Source organism: Marmota flaviventris, chromosome 1 (assembly GCF_047511675.1).
Source record: "Marmota flaviventris isolate mMarFla1 chromosome 1, mMarFla1.hap1, whole genome shotgun sequence".
NCBI classification, from domain to species: Eukaryota; Metazoa; Chordata; class Mammalia; order Rodentia; family Sciuridae; genus Marmota; species Marmota flaviventris.
Window position 1 is genome coordinate 220,355,435 of NC_092498.1, and position 19,980 is coordinate 220,375,414.

General features: G+C 59.2%; 1 long non-coding RNA gene across 2 annotated transcripts; it reads left to right on the forward strand.

Moving 5' to 3' along the window:
* Nucleotides 1-6,661: 6,661 nt before the first annotated feature.
* On the forward strand, nucleotides 6,662-10,535 carry LOC114105814 (uncharacterized). Of its 2 annotated transcripts, XR_003585098.3 has the most exons (4): nucleotides 6,662-7,791; nucleotides 9,539-9,638; nucleotides 9,742-9,877; nucleotides 10,207-10,535. It is a non-coding gene; the product is annotated as an uncharacterized lncRNA (long non-coding RNA). The 2 variants fall into 2 exon arrangements; XR_011705352.1 differs by lacking the exon at nucleotides 10,207-10,535 and having other exon boundaries at nucleotides 9,742-10,115.
* The last annotated feature ends 9,445 nt before the right edge of the window (nucleotides 10,536-19,980 follow it).

Here is a 19,980-nt window from a genome sequence, read left to right on the forward strand (position 1 = left end):
CCCTCCAGGGTTCCCGAGGCCTTTCACACAGGCCTCGCAGGCAGGCTCTTCCGTAAACCTGCCAAGCTCCCTCTGCGCCCGTCCTGGGGCCTTCACACGAAGCTCCCCGGGCCAGGTGCGGGCTTCTCCTCCCCAGCTCTGCTGGAGCTCCTGACCACGTGAATCAGGCCAGCTTCAGGTGAACTCTGCCAGGGACTCTAGAGAACAGGATGCGAGGGGTGGCCTTGTGTCTCCTGCAACCCTGAGTCCTCCCACTCAGAACTCCGCAGGGAGGGGGCCACTAGCCCACCCTGATCCAAATTCCAGGTAACTGCTCCTCACTAAGGGAGGGCAGCCAGGTCCTGGACTCTGGTAGCCTGGGCGAAGCTGGACTCAGACCAAGTGCCAGGGTCCTGTTCTGTTTTTGGTCCTAGGAATTTGACCCACCAAGTCACATCCTCAGCCCTTATTTTGCCAAGTTGCCAGGACTGGCCTGGAACCTGAGGCTGCCTCAGCCTCCTGCGTCACTGGGGTGACAGGCCACCATGCCTGTCCTCCTATGGACTGTTGGCATTGCAGTTAAGGGCCCACCTGGGTGATCCAGAAGTGGCCTCATCTTGAGGCCCTAAATTGGGTCTGCAAAGACCTTTCCCAGTGCATGTGTGCTCACGCCTGCGGGGGACGAGGGTGGACGTGGCTGTTTGGAGGCAGCCTCAGCACCACTCCTCATCCCAAGCTCCAGAGTGGGAAGGGGCTGTGGCTGGCCCTCCATCATGGCAGTGGGGGCCTGGACCAGGGCCCCCAGGTGTCCTAGCTGGATGGGCTTGGACAGGACAAGCATGGGACCAGCCCTGGCACAGATGAGCTGGCCTGGTGCAGAGCATGGAGGCAGATTGCAGGGCTGCTGTCTGCACCTGGTGCATTCGGCCAGCAGGCCCGGCCTGACCAGCTGCTGCCTTCATTAATGATTCAGGGTCCGGACAAGCTCACCTTGTCTTTGAGAGTGTGGCGGCATGCTTGTCACCACAGGAAGACGATACTGTCCTCACCGCGGGAGGGTGCGCCCAAGGCCCATCAGGAGCCACTCCGGTTCTTACAGGGAGAAGAGCCATGCCTCAGTTTACCCTTTCATCAAAATGAGGGCCGGGGGCTGGGCTCAGGGGCAGAGCTCGCCTGGCCCACATGAGGCCCTGGGTCCCATCCTCAGCACCACATAAAAATAAATAAATAAATACATAAGTAAAATAGAGGTCTTTTAAAAAATGAGGGGCGGGGGAGGCTGGCGCCTCTCCACGGGCTTTCCTGGACATCACACACTACAGTGGCCGGTTGGAGGATGTCCACTTGTTGCCCAGCACCATGCCGCACACCCCACAGGCTGAGACAGAAGGGTCACAGGTTCCAGTCAGCCTCAGCAACTTAGCAAGACCCTGTTACAAAATAAAATTTAAAAAGGGCTGGGGATGTGGCTCTGGTAAAGCCACCCTGGTTTATTTCCCATTACCACCAAAAAAAAAAAAATTTTTTTTGTTTTTTTTTTTGTTTTTTGTTGTTGTTAATCTGTTTACTGCCTTGATTGCGAAATCCACAGGGCAGGGATCCAGGGCAGGGCCGCAGGGGACCTCCCAGCCTCCTTGACCCATTTCCCACATTTCTGTTGGACTAAGCTTAGGGTGGGGATGGTGGGGCCACACCTAAACCCTCCACGCTGGGGGCTGGGCTGAAGAGCCGCCTGACCAGGTAGTCTGCGAACAAGTGGCCTTCAGGCCTCAGAGCCAGGCCAGCCCCACCCCTGCAGTGTGGTGCAGGGGTGAGCATGGTGGACTTCTGGAGAGGCCCAGGCCCTTACCCTGCACTGCCAAGACCACCTTTGTAGCCCTCCCCCACCAGCACCCTAGAGCAGCCTCACCCCTCCTCAGGCCCGGGTGCCCCTGAAGATGCCCCACCCTGCCCCCAGTGTCCTCCCCATCCCACCTTGGCCACGCCTTGTGGGAGTCCAGCCAGCCAGGCAGCTCCCAGAGGACTTCCTGCCCCAATACCCTCCAGCCCTCTGAGCAGGGTACTGCCCCCTCCCTGGGGGTCCCTGGGAGCAGCAGGGGGTCAAGCTCAGACCCATAGCCTTTGCTGTTGCACAGATTGTCCGGGAGGTGGACCTGTGGGCTGCAAGGAGTCTGGCTGTCCTCAGAGGGTTGAGTGGAGGAAGCTCAAGAGCTGGTGCTGGGCACGATGGCCCGATGGTCGGGTCAGTCCCCCGGCAGCCTGGGAGGCCGAGGCAGCAGGATTGCAAGTTCAAGGGCAGCCTGGACAGATCCTGCCTCAAAATAAAGTAGGAAGGGCGGGGCGGGGACTGCACTGTTGGGGAGAGCGCTGGGCCCTAGGAGGCCAAAGCCAGGAAGAACGTGCAGAGGCAGGTGACGCAGCGGAGGCCTGGGTGGCTGGAGGTGTCCCTGGGCCGTGCCTTGGGCCCCGAGCTGCTTCCCTCCTCCCCTCGGTGTCTTGCCTCATCTGGGCCCAGAGCAAGAGTAGGGCATCTCCAAGTTGCTCTCGTCTTTTGGTCACAGGGTGAAGAGCTGACTAGGGCAGGAGGTGGAGGCTGCAGGAGCAGGACCCAGTAGGAGGGACAGGTCCCCAGGGCTTCCCTGAAGGGCACTGCTGTCCAGCCCCTTCCTCCCCTCCTGGGCTTGGCTTCCCTCTGCCACCCCTCCTGCCATGGCCTCCCCCCTCACCTGGGCCCAGAGTGACAGTGTCAGCTGACCATGGCCTAAAACCTCTGAAACCAGGAGCCAAATAAACCTTTCTGCCCCAAGTCGGTTTTCTCAGGTATTTTGTTACAGTGACGAAAGCTGCCCAACGAAGGCCCTGAAGAAGGCCTCCCTCAGCCTGTGCTGGGGCCGGACCTAGGGCACCATCACCGCCACCCCGCCATGGGCACATGCAATCTGTCCTATGCTGCCGGGGAGAGGCCAGCCTGGTGCTGCTCTGTGGGACCCTCTGAGAGGACAGCACTTTTTGTGTATTTTTCCACTTCTTTATGGGACCCCAGAGTCTAGCTGCCCTTGTCAAATGCCCCTTCAGATTTCTTGAGCCACACCGTGCACCTGAGCAGCCTTGGCCAGAATCTTGCATCTGAGGAGCTCCCAGGACCTGCCCTGGGCCAGCAGCGCTGCAGGGGCACACTCATGGGCTGCAGGCCCACGGCAGGGAGGACCCCTGAGCGCAGGTCCCTGGCAGGATCCAGCCCTGGAGGCTGCCAACGGGGAGAGGCACGTGAACCTGCAGAAGCCTGCAACCCTGGCCAGTGCTGGGCACGGGCAGCGCGGAGCCTGGTGGACACACCGTGGGGAAGCCTCGGGGCCAGGAAGCCAGCTATGGAGGACAGACTGCTGGACGGGGATGGAACCAGCTGCTGGGTCCGTCTGCTCCAAGAGTCTGAAAGAGTCAAGCAGCTGCAGAGAGATGTTCTGGAACCCTCTGTCGCAGTGCAGTGCCCACACCACACGAAGCCCCCGACTCATGCGTGGATTCAGCATGACCAGAGGCCACCTGTTCACTGTGATCCCAGCCGTCACCCCGACCAGTGCAGGGAAAGTCTCAGCCTCCAGAAGGAGCCCGTCCCCCGCAGCCTCCATCCCCCCATCCCTGCACCCGCGGGTTCACTCTGGTCTCTGGACCCTCCTGTGAGTCTGGCTCTCCCTGAGCCCGAGGCCCTCAGATGGGTCTGTGTGGCAGCTGTGTCAACTCGGTCCTGCCCTGGCTGAGGGCTGTCCAGTTGTGTGTGGTCATGCTGTGTCTCCCTTCACCCACGGACCGATGCCCAGGCTGGCCGCCCCCCCACCTTCTCTGCCCCCTGTAGAGCTTGGTCTGTCTCCAAGCCCCTCCTCCTCCAGTGAGGACGCAGGTCATTCTGGATCAGGGTCCATGCTGGCCTTGGTGGATTCTGGGGAAGACGGTTTCCAAGCAAGACCTCACTCTGAGCGGTGGGGTTGGACGTCACCGAGACCCCTGAGTGCGGACCTGCTGGGTCCCCTGCTCTTTCTGGGTGCAACCCTTCAAGAAACCCGGAATGGGGCTGGGGATGTGGCTCAAGCGGTAGCGCGCTTGCCTGGCATGTGTGTGGCCCGGGTTCGATCCTCAGCACCACATACAAACAAAGATGTTGTGTCCGCCGAAAACTAAAAAAATAAATATTAAAAAAAAAAAAAAAAAGAAACCCGGAATGTATTCTGCAGCCCAGGTGGGACTTCCGGTCCCTCCACATCCTGCCAACGCTTGTGACCAGGTTCCTGCTTCCCCTAGTGTCCTTCTCCTGCCCTGGGACCCCATCAGGACCCCGTGTGTCACCGTCACCACACCCCCTCTGGGCTCCCTGGACGGTGTTGAGAGGAGTGGTGAGGTTTCATGGGCTGCCCCCCAGCTGGGACTGTCAGTTCTCCTTGTTCTGTGACGGGGTGGGGCCAGGAGGACGCTCCAGGAGGGCCTGTCCTCCGCCCCCTCCAGGTCTGTGCCCTCAACAGGCCCTGGCTGCTGCCCTGGCCTTGGTCTCCTGCCGAGTTGGGGCGTCTCCCCTTCCCCACTGGAGGGCAAGTGTCCACCTGCCATGGTTTTTGAGGGGTTTGTGGGGCCTGTGGGCAGTGCAGGAAGCCTGGGCCTCTGAGGAAGACAGACAATGGAAACACAGAGGGGACAGGCCACCACTGGCAGCTGGGCAGGAAACAGGCACAGAGAGAAGACAGGAAGTCCCCAGGAGAAAGGAGTGAACGGGGGACGAGGGCCGGCCACTCTGGGAGCCAGGCCAGGTGCAGGAGGGACCTAACTGGGCATTGAGATGTGTGGCCGGACATGTCCCCTGGTTGGCCCGGGCACTGCCATGGGCACTGGGACTCAGGTCTGCGACATCAGCAGGTAAGCTGGGTGCACACAGTGGCAGGCCCCGGCACAGGGCCGGGGGCGGACACCAAGGGAGCTGCTGTGGAAGGTGGTCAGGGCTGGAGGGAAGAGCCGAGGGTGTGGGGCTGCCAGGCCAGGCCAGCAGAGCAGGGTGGGAGGACGCGAGCCCCTGCCAGCTTGCCTTCGAGGCCCTGCAAAATTCATTAAAGGGAGTGTCCCGTAGGGGCAGGGAATGTGAGCCGGGCTGAAAGTGATCTGTGGCCATCTGCTTGCTGTGCGTCCCCAGGGTCATCCACAGGGGCTTTGGTGGGGACACCGAGGCTGCAGCCCCAGATGCACAAGGAGACCCACCTGGCCTCAGCCATGGCTGCCCGCTGTGTGCTGACTGGGCTCTGGTCAGGCCCACTCTGTCCTTGGCTGCAGACCTTGACTTTTATAACTGACAGGTATGAGGCCCTCAGTAGAACAAGGAGCCACATGGAAAGTCGGCCACTGCAGGGGTGCCGGGAGGCCTGCTCCCATCCTGGTGGCTGCCTGGGGACCCTGGCCATGCCACGGACCGTGGCAGCTGTTCAACTGGGGGAGATCCTGGCATGGGTGGGTGGAGAGCTGCCCAGCTCCCTCCAGCCCAAGACACCACCGAAAAATGACTCAGCCACATGTCCGTGGTCCTCAGGGTGGCCCCACTGTCCCCTGAAATCGTGCCCCTGGGTTGGGCCCCACTTCAGTGAATTCTGGGGGAGCCTGGTCTGTGTCCCATAGGAAGCCCAGCAGGTCCCGTGGAGTCCAGGGCAGGATGAGCAGACACCCCAGGTTTCATCACCGGCGACACAGGAAACCAGAGACAGTGGCTCTCAGTGGTGACGCCACCATCATCAATAGTTTACAGCAGGTAATGGACACTCGACCTGGGTCTCAGGCTCAGGTGGCCACAGTACAGCTGCCAACCTGGGGCTGTGTCAGAACAGGAGGGCAGGTGACTCCTGCCCACAGGCCCCAAAGACTCAGAAGCCAGCAGTGCACTTTCTGATGGGCCTGGTCTCAGCTGAAGGAGGCCCCAAGGCCCTTCCTGCACTGGCCAGGGCAGACAGGGCAGAGGTTGGGAGGACGGTAGGGAAGGGGGCAGAGCCAGCCACTGCTACACCTGCTGCACTCCGACCCAGAGACAGGGAGAGACACTCAGCCCCTTTGAGCACAGGGAGGGGCCAGGTGCAGGGGCCACGCCTCCTACCTCAGCGACCCAGGGGGCTGCGGCAGGGCATGCAAGGTCCAGGCCCGTCTGGGCCATGCAGCCAGAAGGCGTCCCAAGCTAAATCTGGCTGGGATGCAGTCCAGGGGAAGAGCACCTGGGTTTAACCCCAGCACCGTTAGCCCCAGGGAGACACTCACGTGCCCTGGGGTGACTATGACCAAAAGATGTCACGAGGGAGAGCTGCCAGCACTGTGCAGAGGTCAGCAGCCTCAGGACCACCACTGCTGGTGACCAGCCTGGCAGCGCCACCAAGGTGAAATGCAGTCACCACAAGGGCCAGCAACCCCTCCTAGTGGATGCCTGAGTCCAGAACACACAGCCGACACACAAACGGTGCACACGGAAACAGCCAAGGTCCACCAACAGGAGGTGGACACACAGCCTGGCCATGCCCACCTGGAGCGTCCTGGCCAGGGCAGGAGCGAGGTGACACACTGCAGCATGGGTGGACCTGAGGACCACGTGCTCAGTGACAGCCAGGCACACAAGGCCCAGTGACAGAGGAGTCCAGGGCAGGAGGGTCCAGAAATCGACGTGGACCCGCGGGTGCGACGGGGCTTGCTTTTTCCCTGAAGCTTTCATGAATGTGTCTCTCTAGAGATCATGAATATCACATGTCATTGTCACAACTCCATAGCCTGATGGAAGGGAGCTGAACACGCCTGTCAACAGACACTCAATGTCCTCTTTCTTTCAGAGTATTTCCTATGGAAAGTAAGTTCATCTGCAGAGGTGTGTGTGAGTGTGTGTGTGTGTGTGTGTGAATGTGTGAGTGAGTGTGTGTGCCTCTGTGTGTGTCTCTCTGTGTGTCAGAGTGTGTGTCTCTGTGTGTGTGCATCTGTGTGTGTGAGTGTGTGTGTCTCTGTGTGTGTCTGTGTGTGTATCTGTGTGTGTGAGTGTGTCTGTGTGTGTATCTGTGTGTGTGTGTCTGTGTGTGTGTCTGTGTCTATGTGTCTGTGTGTGTGTGAGAGTGTGTGTGTCTGTGTGTGTCTCTGTATGTGTGTCTCTGTGTGTGAGTGTGTCTGTGTGTGTGTGTCTCTGTGTGTCAGAGTGTGTGTCTCTGTGTGTGTCTGTGTGTGTATCTGTGTGTATGTGTCTGTGTGTGTGTCTGTGTGTGTCTCTGTGTGTGTCTGTGTGTGTGTCTGTGTGTCTGTGTGTGTGTGTGTCTGTGTGTGTGTGTTGTGTGTGTGTGTCTCTGTGTGAGTGAGTGTGTGTGCCTCTGTGTGTGTCTCTGTGTGTGTCTCTCTGTGTGTCAGAGTGTGTGTCTCTGTGTGTGTGAGAGAGTGTGTCTCTGTGTCTGTATCTGTGTGTGAGTGTGTGTGTGAGTGTGTGTGTGAGTGTGTGTGAGTGTGAGTGTGTGTGTGAGTGTGAGTGTGTGTGGGTGTGAGTGACAGGGCTTCACTTTACTATACCCCTTGAGGCTTTGGAACTTACAAGGCTTCTCTTTTTCCCTAATCTCCTCCCTGAACTTCTCCTCCCTGATCTTCTCCTCCCTGATCTTCTCCTCCCTGATCTTCTCCTCCCTGATCTTCTCCTCCCTGATCTCATTTCTCTGAATGTCTCCGTGATAAACCTCGGCCGGCCGAGGGGCAGAACCGCAGCCTGGGGAACCGGACCTGTCTTGATATTGAACTGGCGTCGAGGACGAGGACCAAGCTCTGGTTACGTGTGTGGTGAGTGCATTTGGTGGCCGGTTGCAGTTTCCTGCGGCTGGTGACAGCAGTGCTGGAGAGCCAGCCTCGCCCTGCGCCCCGCGCCCCGGCTCTTCCTGCCCGTCTGCTGCTGGGACCGCAGGGCCTTGATACATTTAAAACAAATTCCAAGTCTCCCAGCTGCTAGAAAACATTTAAAATTAGAATGGGCTACAGAGGAGAAGACAACCACCCCAGTGACGGAGGCAACAAGTGTTAATATTGCGGGTGTTGATACATTGTACAGGTTTTTAAATTTTTATTTTGTAGCTTTAGATTATTCTTTTTCGCCCAAATAAGGCTTGTTCCCTATTTTTACTTTCCCTTTTTGTCCTGGGAATTGAATCAGAATGCTCTACCACTGAGCTGTACCCCCAACCCTGTTTGAGACAGGGTCTCTTAAGTTGCTGAGGGTGGCCTTGAACTTGCAACCTCCTGCCTCAGCCTCCCCCCATGGATCGGACGACAGGCGTGGCCACCATGCCTGGCCTACTTATTTCACTTTTTAAAAATATATATTTATTTTTTTAGGTGTAGATGGACACAACACCGGGCCTTTAATTTTATGTGGTGCTGAGGATGGAACCTGGGTCCCCTCCCGCCCGTGCTAGACAGGGCTCTACCCCTGAGCCACAATCCCAGCCCCCTTATTTCACTTTTTAAAATGAAAGTCAAGCCACCCTGAGCTCTTTCCTCCCCACACCCCAAGCTTCTCTGTGGAGCCAACTGGGTCTGAATTCCTGGACGTCACCCTGGAGGACAGTCACCCTGGAGGACAGCCGTGGGATCACCCCCTGTGGCAGGCCCCGCCAACTTCCCTCAGCACCACCCCTCCCGGTTTTCCACACAACTTCCTCTTTTTCTCAAGATAAAATAGGTCCCAACAATGAAAACAAACACTCGGAGACGTTCACATTCATCTCCAAAGCGGGCCTCTGGAACGCCCTTGGTCACTTCCAGATATTGTGGGGGATTCCGGTCAGGCACCCCGGCAGCCAGGACCCGCTCACTTGTTTCAATCCAGTACTTTTCCAGCCATCTGCAAAGTCTCCCTGCAACAGTCCTGTCCCTGGGGGTCCCTGCTCCCCCTGGCCCCAAGAAGTCAAAGCCAACAGGGTCTTGCCCACGGCCTCGATTCAGAGGAGAGGCTGACCCCAAGAACCCAGAGTTCCCCAGGCTCTCTGAAGCATGTCCTTGATAGTTCACCTCCCAACTGAGGAATGAGTGATAAGGCAGGGGGCGGGGAGGGGCCTGCAGCCCTCCACAGGGGCTCCTGGCTCTGGTCCCTCCTTGGTTCCCTGGTCCCTGCATCCCAGGCGGCTGGAAGGGTCTGTGGTCCTGGGCGGAGCAGGGAGGCCAGCATTCCTCAGATTGTTTATTTGTTTGTTTAATCTGGGCTGGGCCAGGAACGCCTCCTCCCATCTGCATTGGGTGGTATTTGGATTCTTGCTGCAGCCCAGAGCCCCTGCCCTGGGTTTCCCTGCTGGGCCCCGGGTGGTGCCCTACTCCAGATGCACACTGGTGGCTACTGAGCTTTCTCCTCCGCCCCCGTGCTGGGCTGGACCTAGGGCCTCACGAATGCTGGACAGCGCTGACCACTGAGTGCTACCGCCCTGTTTGCTTTTGTCCCACGCATTCAGTCCCTAAGTCCCTAGGCCTCCCAGCCTTGCCCTGTGGCCCCTATGACCCTCTGCAGACCCTCCCCAGCTCAAAGTCACCTACCATGTAGGACAACCACTGTCCAGCCAGCACATGGCTCCTGTCCCTCCCAACTTGGTGGCAGAGGATGACCGAGATGGGAAGATGAGATTCCTGCTGCCGGCAGCCAGGTGGGATCTCTGTGGACCCCGAGGTCTGGATGTCAGGAGGGCCAGGGAGGCAGAACCCCGGGCAGTGGGCACCACTGAGACTAATGTCCCTCACTTGATGAAGCACTCACAGGGGTCAGCCATCCGTCCCCAGAGCCTGTGTTTGGGCCCAGCACTGCCCTGGAGGGTCCCAGCAGGTGGCCTGCGTGGGAACCACCCCCAAGGGCTGAGCTTGTGGAATCCTGGGATGGTAGCAGCAGGTAGGTGTGCCTTCCTGGGTGACGCACACCCAGACACCGTGCCTCTGGTGGAGTCATGCACATCGAGGCCTGGGCGGCCGCGGAGGGAGGCTGAGGTGCCCGCTGTGGCCACGGAGGAGGGGTTGGGGAGTGGATCCCCTTCCTGCAGACTTGGACCCTCGGGGAAGGAAAAGCAGGGGGGCGCGTAGGGTGGTGGACCGTCCCCCAGCATGCCCCTGCTCTGAGGTCTGCCCAGCACTGCAGAAAAAGAGAAGAAAAGCAGGTGGTTGTCCTCAGGGAACTGGGGACTGAGGATCACCTCTACCCTCCCCTGGTCTGAGCACTTCCAGGGCCAGCATCCTGTCCCCAGAACATGGCCCCGGCTCAGCACCCCTGGGCGACACTCAGCCCCTGACCCGCCCGGGATGGCCAGCACAGACCTGAGCCCGCACCCTGCTGCCTAGTCAGTGGTCAGTGGACACAGACTGGAACCTCAGAATCTGAGCCAAAGAAACCCTTCTTCCTCTACGTTGATTTTCTTTCTTTCTTTTTTTCTTTCTTTCCTTCCTTCTTTCTAGAAATAGAATTTTATTGTATCTTTTAAGTAACTGTGGTACAGGGTTGTGCTCAGAGGTGGAGCACTCGCCTAGCATGCTAAGGGTTCGACCCTTAGCGCCACATACAAAATAAAATAAAATAGAGATATTGTGTCCACCTATAACTAAAAAATAAATATTAAAAAAGTAACTGTTGCACAAAGAAACTACAAAATATGAACTCCAGAATGCTTCCACATAATTTATTTTCACATGAATTTTTTTAAATCTACTACACAGTAAGTATTATTGTCTTTTTTTTTTAAGAGCGAGCGAGAGAGAATTTTAATATTTATTTTTTAGTTTTCAGTGGACACAACATCTTTGTATGTGGTGCTGAGGATCGAACCCGGGCCGCGTGCATGCCAGGCGAGCGCGCTACCGCTTGAGCCACATCCCCAGCCCATGATTTGGTTTTTCATCAAGCAAATTTTCTTTGCAAACCTTTATTTATATATCTGTTATTATTTTTAGTGAACTGTAGCTATACGTAATAGTGGAGTTCATTTGACATATTTACAAATGCATGTAAAATAGTTTTGTCCATTTCCATTCCCATCATTCTCCCTTCCCTCCCTTTCACCCTTCACCTGAGAAGCTGATTTTCTTTTTATTTGTTTTCTCTTGTTTCGTTGTTTCTAAGCTGATTTTCCCATATATTTTGTCACAGTGATGGAACTGACTAACACTGTTAGTGAACAGAGGAGCCACTGAATCCAGGGTACATCTGGGCAAAGCTGTTTAAGCATGACCTTAGTGAGACAGTCAGATGATACGTCTTAGATGATCTTAGTTGGCACAGTCCAGGGGCATGTGGTACATTCAGAGGTGCAGGAATCACCTCTACCTGATTCTAGAGCATTCTTGTCACCACAAAGGGAGGACTCCTGCCTATGAGCAGCCAGCCCCCTGTCCCTCCCAGCCCTGCACCCACAGGTCCACGTCCTGTCTCTCGATTCCTGTCCTGGACTCTCCTGTCATGGGGTCACACTGGCTGTCACTGAGCATGAGGTCCTCAGATCCCTCCACACTGCAGCTGTCCCCTCGCTCCTGCTGGTGTCCGAGAATGCTCCAGGTGGATGAGCAGTATCTCTCCACCTAAGTGTGGACAGCCGGGCCACCCCCCCATGTGTGGGCTTTGGTGGACATCTGTTTTCAGGCATCGGGGTGCCTTGGGTAGCAGCACCTGCTTTACCTTGGTCCTGCTAGCAAGTACCGTCCTGTACCCTGAGGACAGAGCCTGGAGCCGGGGCTCCAACAGAATGCCTCAGCTGCCACCTGGGTCCCCATCCCCACTGCCCCCTCCTAGAGCAGTCAGGGACGCCCTCAGAGCTGCGCAGGGCACAGCAAGTCTCCATCATGCGCCCAGCAGGGAGGTTGAGAAATTCCAACAAGTCCAGGCAGCCTCATGGTGAGCTGCGCCCTGGAGAGACCTGCCGGGGCTGTTTGCCCTGATGCTGAGTCTGGAGGCCACGCTCCTGACAACGGTGAGCATCCGTCTGGGGCCCCTGCATGGCTTCTGGCTGGTGCTTTCCGCCTAGAATGGGAGAGAGGAAGGGGAGGGTCCTGGGCGCCTGCTCCTGCCCCAGCGCCTTCACCCCCCTCAGGCCTCCCTGCAACTGGGGAGACTGAGGCTGGGTCAGTCTCTCGGAAGCTTAGGGGCGGTGGGCACAGGGCTGGAGCAGCCCACCTGGACCTCCGTCGGCCTGCGGGGCTGGAATGAGCAGCACAGGAGACCCTCAGCAAGGCCGTGTGCTCCAGAGGTGGACCCAGATGGAGGTGCCCACACACCGACCGCCCGGGGTGCCTCCATGGCCTTGTCCACAGCAGCCCAAACCTGGGGGCACCTGAGACTCCCGGTGGGTGAGACAGATGGGCCCAGACGGACGGCTGGAAAGAAAGAGCTCCTGAGCCAGGATGAGCCGGGAGCACCCCTAAGGGAGGCCCCAGGCTGCAGAGGCCACGCCCTGGGCAACTCCAGCCTGACATCCTGGAGAGGGCAGAAGTGTGCCCACAGCCCAGACCTGGGGGCCGGCGGGGCCAGGACGGCAGGCAGAGCCTGGAGGACTTCTCAGGCCCCGGAAGGTCTGGTTCAGTCTGCGGACAGGTGTCGTTTATCAAGATCCCAGCCACGGGCGGCTCCCGGGGGAACCTCAAGTAAACCTGTGAGTGTCGCTGAGGACCACGTATCCAAGTTGGCTCACCCACAGGTGGGGCGGCCGGACACTTCCCGTCCCCTGCCCCACTTTCCTGTCCACTTAGGGCTGCTCAAGAAATAGGCTCTTGGGCGGGGCTGGGGCTCAGGGCCGAGCGCTGGCCCAGAATGTGTGAGGCACTGGATCCGACTCTCAGCACCGCAGATGAAACAGACGGACAGACAGACAGATGAAATAAAGGTCCATTAACAACTACAGAAATCTAAAAAGTAAATGAAGTCTCCAACAAAGGGACTGCGGGTGAGGCCCAGTGTGGGCGGGGCCTGGGCTCGGTCCCTAGCCCTGCAGAGGCCACCGAGGTCCATCTGTGGCCGCGGGGCGGGGGCCGGCCGCTGTGGGTCACTGATGCTGGACTGTGGCCGGCAGCCCTGCACACTGGTGGGCACCGGCACCTCCCTCTGCCCACTCCTGGGACCGCAGGACTGTGGAGGGTTTTCTCTGCTCTTGGGCAGCCCAGGACGGGAGGGCAGACCCCTGTGGCCACCCTCCAGGCCTTAGCCCACAGGGCCAGCCCCTCACGGTCCTGCCGGCCACTGGCTACGTCACAGGAAGGGGGGGCTTCAGTGGGACACTTTGCCCTCCCACAGATGACTGATGAGGCCTCCGCGGCACCTGGAGAACTTTCCAGGGCCCCTGTTATACATGGGGCCAGGTGACAGTGCCCAGCTGCCAGGTGGCCGGGTCTGGGCTCCCAGGCTCCAGGTGTCCCTGTGGTTCCAGCGCCTTCCAGCTGCCTGAGCCGAGCTGGGGTCCAGGCACCTGGAGGCCCCCAGCCCGACTCCCCGCGGCCTCCCCTGGGAGAGCCCCCTGCCAGCCTTCTGTGGACCCTCCCCCTCTAAGGGGTCCTGGGCCTTGGCCTTGGAGCAGAGCAGGGGTCATCACTCCAGTGGATGGTGGGGCCCACCCTGACCCTGGGCCTCTGCCCAGTGGCCAGGGGCTCACTGAACCCCAGCCTGGGGCTCCTGAGGGCCAGGCCCAGGCTCTTGGGCTCTGAAAGAAGTTTGTCTTAGTACAAATCAGGCCAACTGGGGCTGCCTCCTCTGGGGAGGACACTTGGCCGTCGGCAAGAGCCTGGGGAGCTGGGCCACGAGCTGGCTGGTTCCCAGCACCCACCAGCCCAGAGCAGCGAGCCTGCACCCTGGGCGCTGGTCCAGCTGGGCACTCCACGGGCCAGCAAGCTGAGGCCCCGGCCAGACCAGGGGTCGACACTGCCCTTTGGCCTCAGATTCCTCTGGAAGCTGAGGGACCAGGGGCCTCACTCAGGGGGAGGTCCCAGGAGCAGTGTCCCTAGTCTGGGCACTTCATTCCCGGGTGCTCTGAGCAGCCTTCCCTGCTGTGGGTGACCTGGGCCCAGCCTCAGGGAGGCACACCCGGGTCGCCCTGGGTCAAGAGCAGCAGGGGAGCCTGGTGGGGTGGGGGCGGCTCCCGAGGGCTTCTGCCCAGGGGTGTGGCTGCAGTGAGGCCACAGGGAGGGTGGCCTCTACTTCCCTTCCCCATGAGTGGCAGGAGCAGGCGATGGAAGGACACGCTGTGGCACCGCGGGCTCCGGGACTCGCGGGGTCCTACCTGTCCTGGCCCAGAGGGAGCCAACCATGGGAGCCCGCTCTTACCTGGCTGGGGTCTGGACCCTGGGTCTGGTCAGCTGAGGCCCTGTCGGCCCACCCCTTGTCCTCTGGGTCTGTCTGGACAGTTCTCACGCCTGTACCCGGGTGTTCTTCCTTGACACACATGTGTTTTCAGTCCCTGATTTTTAAATCAGGGACAACAGTGACTGTCCCACAATACCCCGAGGGCCGGTCTCCCTGTCTGTCAAATGGGGTCCCGCCGTCAGTCCTTAGAGGGCTTCCTGAGGGTCGCCACGCGGTGTCCTGCGCCCCTCTCCCTCCAGCAGCCCCCAGCCTCAGTTTCCCCGGGTGCACCCCTGGAGGGCAGGACGTGGCCCAGGTAGCGCAGCGCGAGGTCGCAGGAGTGGAGCCCGTTTGGGGAGTAGACCAAACAGCGCGAGGTGCTGTCCCAGCGACTCGGGAGCCAAGACAGGAGCCGGCAGCCGCTCAGTAAAGCTGCTGGACAAGGCGCGAGAACTCACCAGAGAGGAAAGGACCGGAAATCACGGCCTGAGGGCCAGGACCCAGCTGGGGGCCCGAGGTGCGCCCAGGGTGGGTCCCGCCTTCCTGCCCCCCAAGAGCCAAAGAAGCCTGGAGCCCCTGGGTGGTGTGTTGGGTTCCTGTGCTGCTGGCTGGACCAGGGCCCTCGGGCTGTGGGGCAGGCGCTGACCCGAGTCCACCTCAGCCCTGGAAGAGAATGGGAGACCTTGAGTATTTTCAGTTGCCTGTTAAAATCCACTGTCATCGTATGAAACTCCAGATATTTCATGCTTAGAAGGGCTGGGCACTAGCTGTCCAGAGTGGACACCGTGAATCAAAGCTGTCCACTATAGCTGTCCACTATGGCCTGTCTGGCACCTGGTGCCATGCAAAGGAGCCCCCTTGACTTCGAGGTGCTCCTTCCAACCTTCAGAGCCCCAGAAGTGGCTGGCCTCTCAGAGCCGCCGGCGAGAGTGGACCCAGCCTGCCCTGTCCCCTGCCTGCCCTGTCCCCTGCCTGTTGTACTTGGCTTGACAGGAAATGGAATTTTGCAACTTCAGATTAAGGGTTTCATGCCAAACTGACAGATTTGTTCAGAAATATCCTAATATGGGCTGGGGTGTGTCTTCTGGAAACATCCCTCCCAGGCGCATGCTTGAGCCAGGGGTTAGAGCTGGAATCCCAACTCTGGCTCTGATGTCACTGTGTAAGACCCAGGTCAAGTGAGGGTGCTTCTGGGAACCTCAGTCTCTTTTACTGTGGGTGAAGCCAAGCTCGCTCCTTTGCCCTCCACGTGGGAAAGCTGATGCTGCTGTTGGCAGATGAACTCCTTGGGGGACTGAGGCACCGAGCCCCTTGCCTCTGTCACTCATTCCTAATGAAAAATTCACTGCTTTATTCTAAACAAATTCTCTTCTCCAAATGCACCAGAAAGAGACTCAAAAGACAAACCGCGGGTGGGAGGACCCTGCGGTGCGGGCACAGCAGGGCTCAGGCCCAGAACACGCACAGCTCCCCACCGGCTGGTCAACAGCACCCGGACAGCCAGGCGTGGTGGGCTGCGGGGGTCTCAGCTCAAGGCAGCCTTCGAAGCCCAGCGAGGCCAGCAAGGCTCCCCGTGCAGCCCCTGGCACTCCTTGGTCAGTGGCCGTACAACGAAGGGAAAGGCCCAAGGCTCAGACCGACCCTGCAGACACCGTGTGGCCAGTGTGCCCACCTACCCACCGGTCAGCAGGGCAATGAGGTAAAAGCCCAGTGAGGAGCCCCCACGGAACCGCAGCCCTTAACGTGCGGGCAGCGTCCTGTGGCAGCAGGGCCTGGGGGCAGGTGCCGCTGACCCGGAGCCCCTCCATAGAGGGAATGAGCTTGTCTCCAGTTGCTGACCACAGGCCCTAACGTCCACTCGCTTGTGCTGAGCAGGGGAAACCGCAGCGTGGTGTGCTACAGCTCTCACAACGCCAGAGGGGTGCAGCCACCTCCGCGTCCAGGTCCAGGACAGCCTGCACCCTCCCATGCTCCATCTCTGGACTCCCCTGTCCTGACTCCTATCACTGGGTCCCATGCTGTGCCTGAGCATGAGGCCCTCAAGTCTGGCCACCATGCCCTGGCTGAGGACACTTCAGCCACACCACATGTGCCCTTGTCCACTGTGGACGCTGGGTGAGCCTCCCCGGCTGCCGGGAGCTTATGCCATTGACAGAGGGAGGTGGACAGTGGGTGCAGGGCCGGGAGGGACAGTTGAGTGCTCATGGGGAGGGGCTCTTTTTGGGAGTTGGACTCTGGAACCAGATGGACGTGGTGGTGCACACGTCTAGGAATGCACTAAGAGCAGTGGCTGCAGCATTTCTGAGGCTGGTGGTTGATTTCAGGGACATCAACGCTCTTCTTCCTGGGGACGGACCCAGGGCCTGGCACCTCCTGGGCATTGTCCCCCAGCCTCCCTAGTGCCCTCCCGCTAGGAGGAGGGACGCAGACAGTGGGGGCTGGGCTGGGCTCAGTGGGAGCGCACTTGCCCAGCACCCGGGAGGCGCTGGGTTGGCTCCGCACCACATAAATAAACACATAAATAAAGGTGTGGTGTCCGTCGACTACTGAAAACATTAAAAAAAAAAAAGCCCGCAGACATTGCAGGTGTGTGCGGGCAGCTGCTGCTGCGGTAGCGGCCTGGGAGATGGGGCAGGTGGGCGGGGGCTGGTGGGCAGAGCTTGGGCAAGTCTAACTGATGTTCCACATCCTGTCCCCATGCTGCCCACCGGACACTAAAGCCCAATGGGGCAGTCCTGGTCCCCAAGTCAGCTCAGGATCCCCTGCTTCTCTCCCAGGCTGGGAAGTGGGTACCCTGTGGCCACCACCAGCTCCTCCTGCTCCTCGGGTCTGGGCCTGGGGCACCAGCCGCGACTGCGTCCCTCGCGCTCCGGCCTGCCTCCGGGGCTCTGTGGAGCTCTTTCTTCATTCAGCGCCGGGGCTTGAACCAGGGGCCTGGCCTGTGCTGTTGACCCTTCTGCCACTCGGCCGCAGCCCAGCCCCACGGTCACTTATTCATCTGCGTGTGCGGAGCAGCCGCTAGGTGAGGAGGGGACCCAGCGGGGACCTGGGGGTGACTCTCAGGCCGAGGTGCCATCCGTGCAGACGGGCTGACCCATGGAGGCTCAGCGAGGAGGCCGCGAGGAGGCCGCGAGGAGACCGCGTGGCTGGAGCAGACAAGTGGAGGGAGGTGGGCGGCAGAGAGCAGGGGTCGAGCAGGGCCTCCAGCCGTGGGGGATCTGGGCTTTGAACAGAGACACACACTCGGGGTGCCAGAGGCCCCTGGGAGCCTCTGGGGAGAACAGACAGAGCTAGAGACCTGGCCGGCCGGAGGGGCCACAGCAGAAATGCAGACACCGAGGTCAAAGCGGATGAAGGGGAAGAAAGATGGAAGGGCAGAAAGAAAGGAAGAGGAAGAGGAGTGACCGCAGGGCAAGCCGTGCTGCTCGTGGGCAGCGCCCCAGGCCCGGCCCGCCTGGCCGCCCTCCAAATCCCTCAGGGCCACATCCCCACGTTGACATCCTACCCTGAGAGTCCCCACAGGTCACTGTGCCATCTCCAGAATCCTGATATTGTCAAGTACCCTGGCCAGTCAGGCTGCAGGTGGCTGTGTGGCCTCAGGAGGGACCCCGTCTGCAGGGCCAGGACCGTGGGCAAGGTTATAGTGGACTCGGGACAGATTTAAATTTTTATTTTCATTTTTTATTTTTGTACCAGGGATTGAACCCAGGGGCATTTAGCCGCTGAGCCCCACCCCAGCCCTATTTGTATTTTATTTAGAGACTTGGTCTCACTGCGTTGCTTAGTGCCTCGCTTTTGCTGAGGCTGGCTTTGAACTCGCGATCCTCCTGCCTCAGCCTCCTGAGCCGCTGAGGCGTGTGCCACTGTATCTGGCCAAATTTAAAAAATTTTTAAATATATTTAGTTGGGCAGGGTGTGGCTCAGGGGCAGAGCCCTTGCTTTGCCCATGTGAGGCACTGGGTTCGATCCTCAGCACCGATAAAAATAAATAAACAAAATATTGTGTCCATCTATAACTAAAAACTTAAAAAATATACACATATTTATTTGTAGATGGACACAATACTTTTATTTATTTTTTATTTATTTTTTTAAACAAGCTCTCTACAAAGATGTGTCTGCCGAAAACTTAAATGTAAAAAAAAAAAAAAAAAGATTAGAGATCAGGGCCGAGACACAACATCTTGGTTTGTATGTGGTGCTGAGGATCGGACCCGGGACGCATGCATGCCAGGCGAGCGCGCTGCCGCTTGAGCCACATCCCCAGCCCCACAATACTTTTATCTTATTCACTTATTTTTATGTGGTGCTGAGCATGGAACCCAGGGCTGGGATGTGGCTCCGCAGAACGGCGCCTCTGGCTTCAACCCCCACCGCCAGACACTCACACACAGATGCTGTGCATTTTAACAGACATACTTGGCCATTTTTCAACGTTTTCCTACTATTTTGATGTTCTGGGGAAAATTCATTAAAATGTTTCAAGAAATCGAAAGTACATAAGAACTGTGCAGAGGGAAGCAGGCTCTTCCGTGTCCAGTGTGGCTCTGCCAGGCAGCAGCCCAGGGGAGGGGCTGGACTCTGCAGCAGGAGCAGTGGGAACCTGGAGGCCACCGGCCTCGGGGCCTGGCCTCCCTGGAAGGCCCCGCGTTGGGGTTAGTGTTTGGTGTTTTGCCGCCCCCTGGTGGCGGTGGGCGTTTACTGCTGGCTGCCTCAAGCCCGGACGCGGCGTGGAAGCCCCAGGATTCACTTAATCCTGAGTAACGAGCACCACACCAGGCGCCTGGTGACCCGCATAACATCCTCCAGGATGTCACTGCCGCTACCCCTACTTACAGGCGAGGAAACAGGCTGCGAGAAGGGAGGGCCTTCCGCAGTCCCTGGGGGGGGGTGAGTGGCACCTGGTACTCAGGGAGCTACCCCACTGGGTGCTTGTCACCCAGAACTTAGCAGAGCAGCATCCCAGCCCTGGCTGGAAGCCCCTGAGGCCCCTGGGACTGCCGGGGGCCAGCTCCCTGGGTTCCATTGTCACCCCCGGGGTCTCCTGCTGAGTGGCTGGTCCCCTTGTCCTTGGAGAAAGATGCTCCTAGAGGCCCATGAAGGACCACTCCCTTGAGCCTGAGGCCATGGCTGTCGGTGTGGCTCAACCTCGGAGCCGGTCTCCTCCTCGGTGGGCGTTCCTGGGCACCAAGGCCCTTCCCCGCTGAGGGGAGGTGACAGGCAGACAGAGACGGAGAGACGGGGGCTCCTGGCCGCGAGCCTAGGGAGCCCTCTGTGGCCCAGAGTTGTGCTGGCCTTGGCACGGTGGCCTCTGCGCAGGCGGAAGCCGAGCCTGCCAGGGTGGTCAGCTCTCCAGCACCCACTGAGGTTCTTCTGGACCTTCACCCCCGGGTGCTGTGGGGCTGGGGAGACCTGCTGAGGCCAGGAAATCGGGCCACCAGGAGCTGGGACAGTGTCATGAATGAGATGACACCTGAACATGCTCCTTTGACCCAGTGCCTGGCAGAGGATCCCGGCGGCTGCCCTGAAGAAGGGACCCCGCCTCAGCGCAGCCTGCTCCCGTGGTGTGGGCCTCAGGCCTCGTGCAGGGAGCACCCGGGCAACAGCTGTCCCAGGGATCTTGGGCAGAGCTGGCAGAAGGTCGGTGGAGAACGGGGTGCCAAGACCCTCGGTGAGGGTAGAAA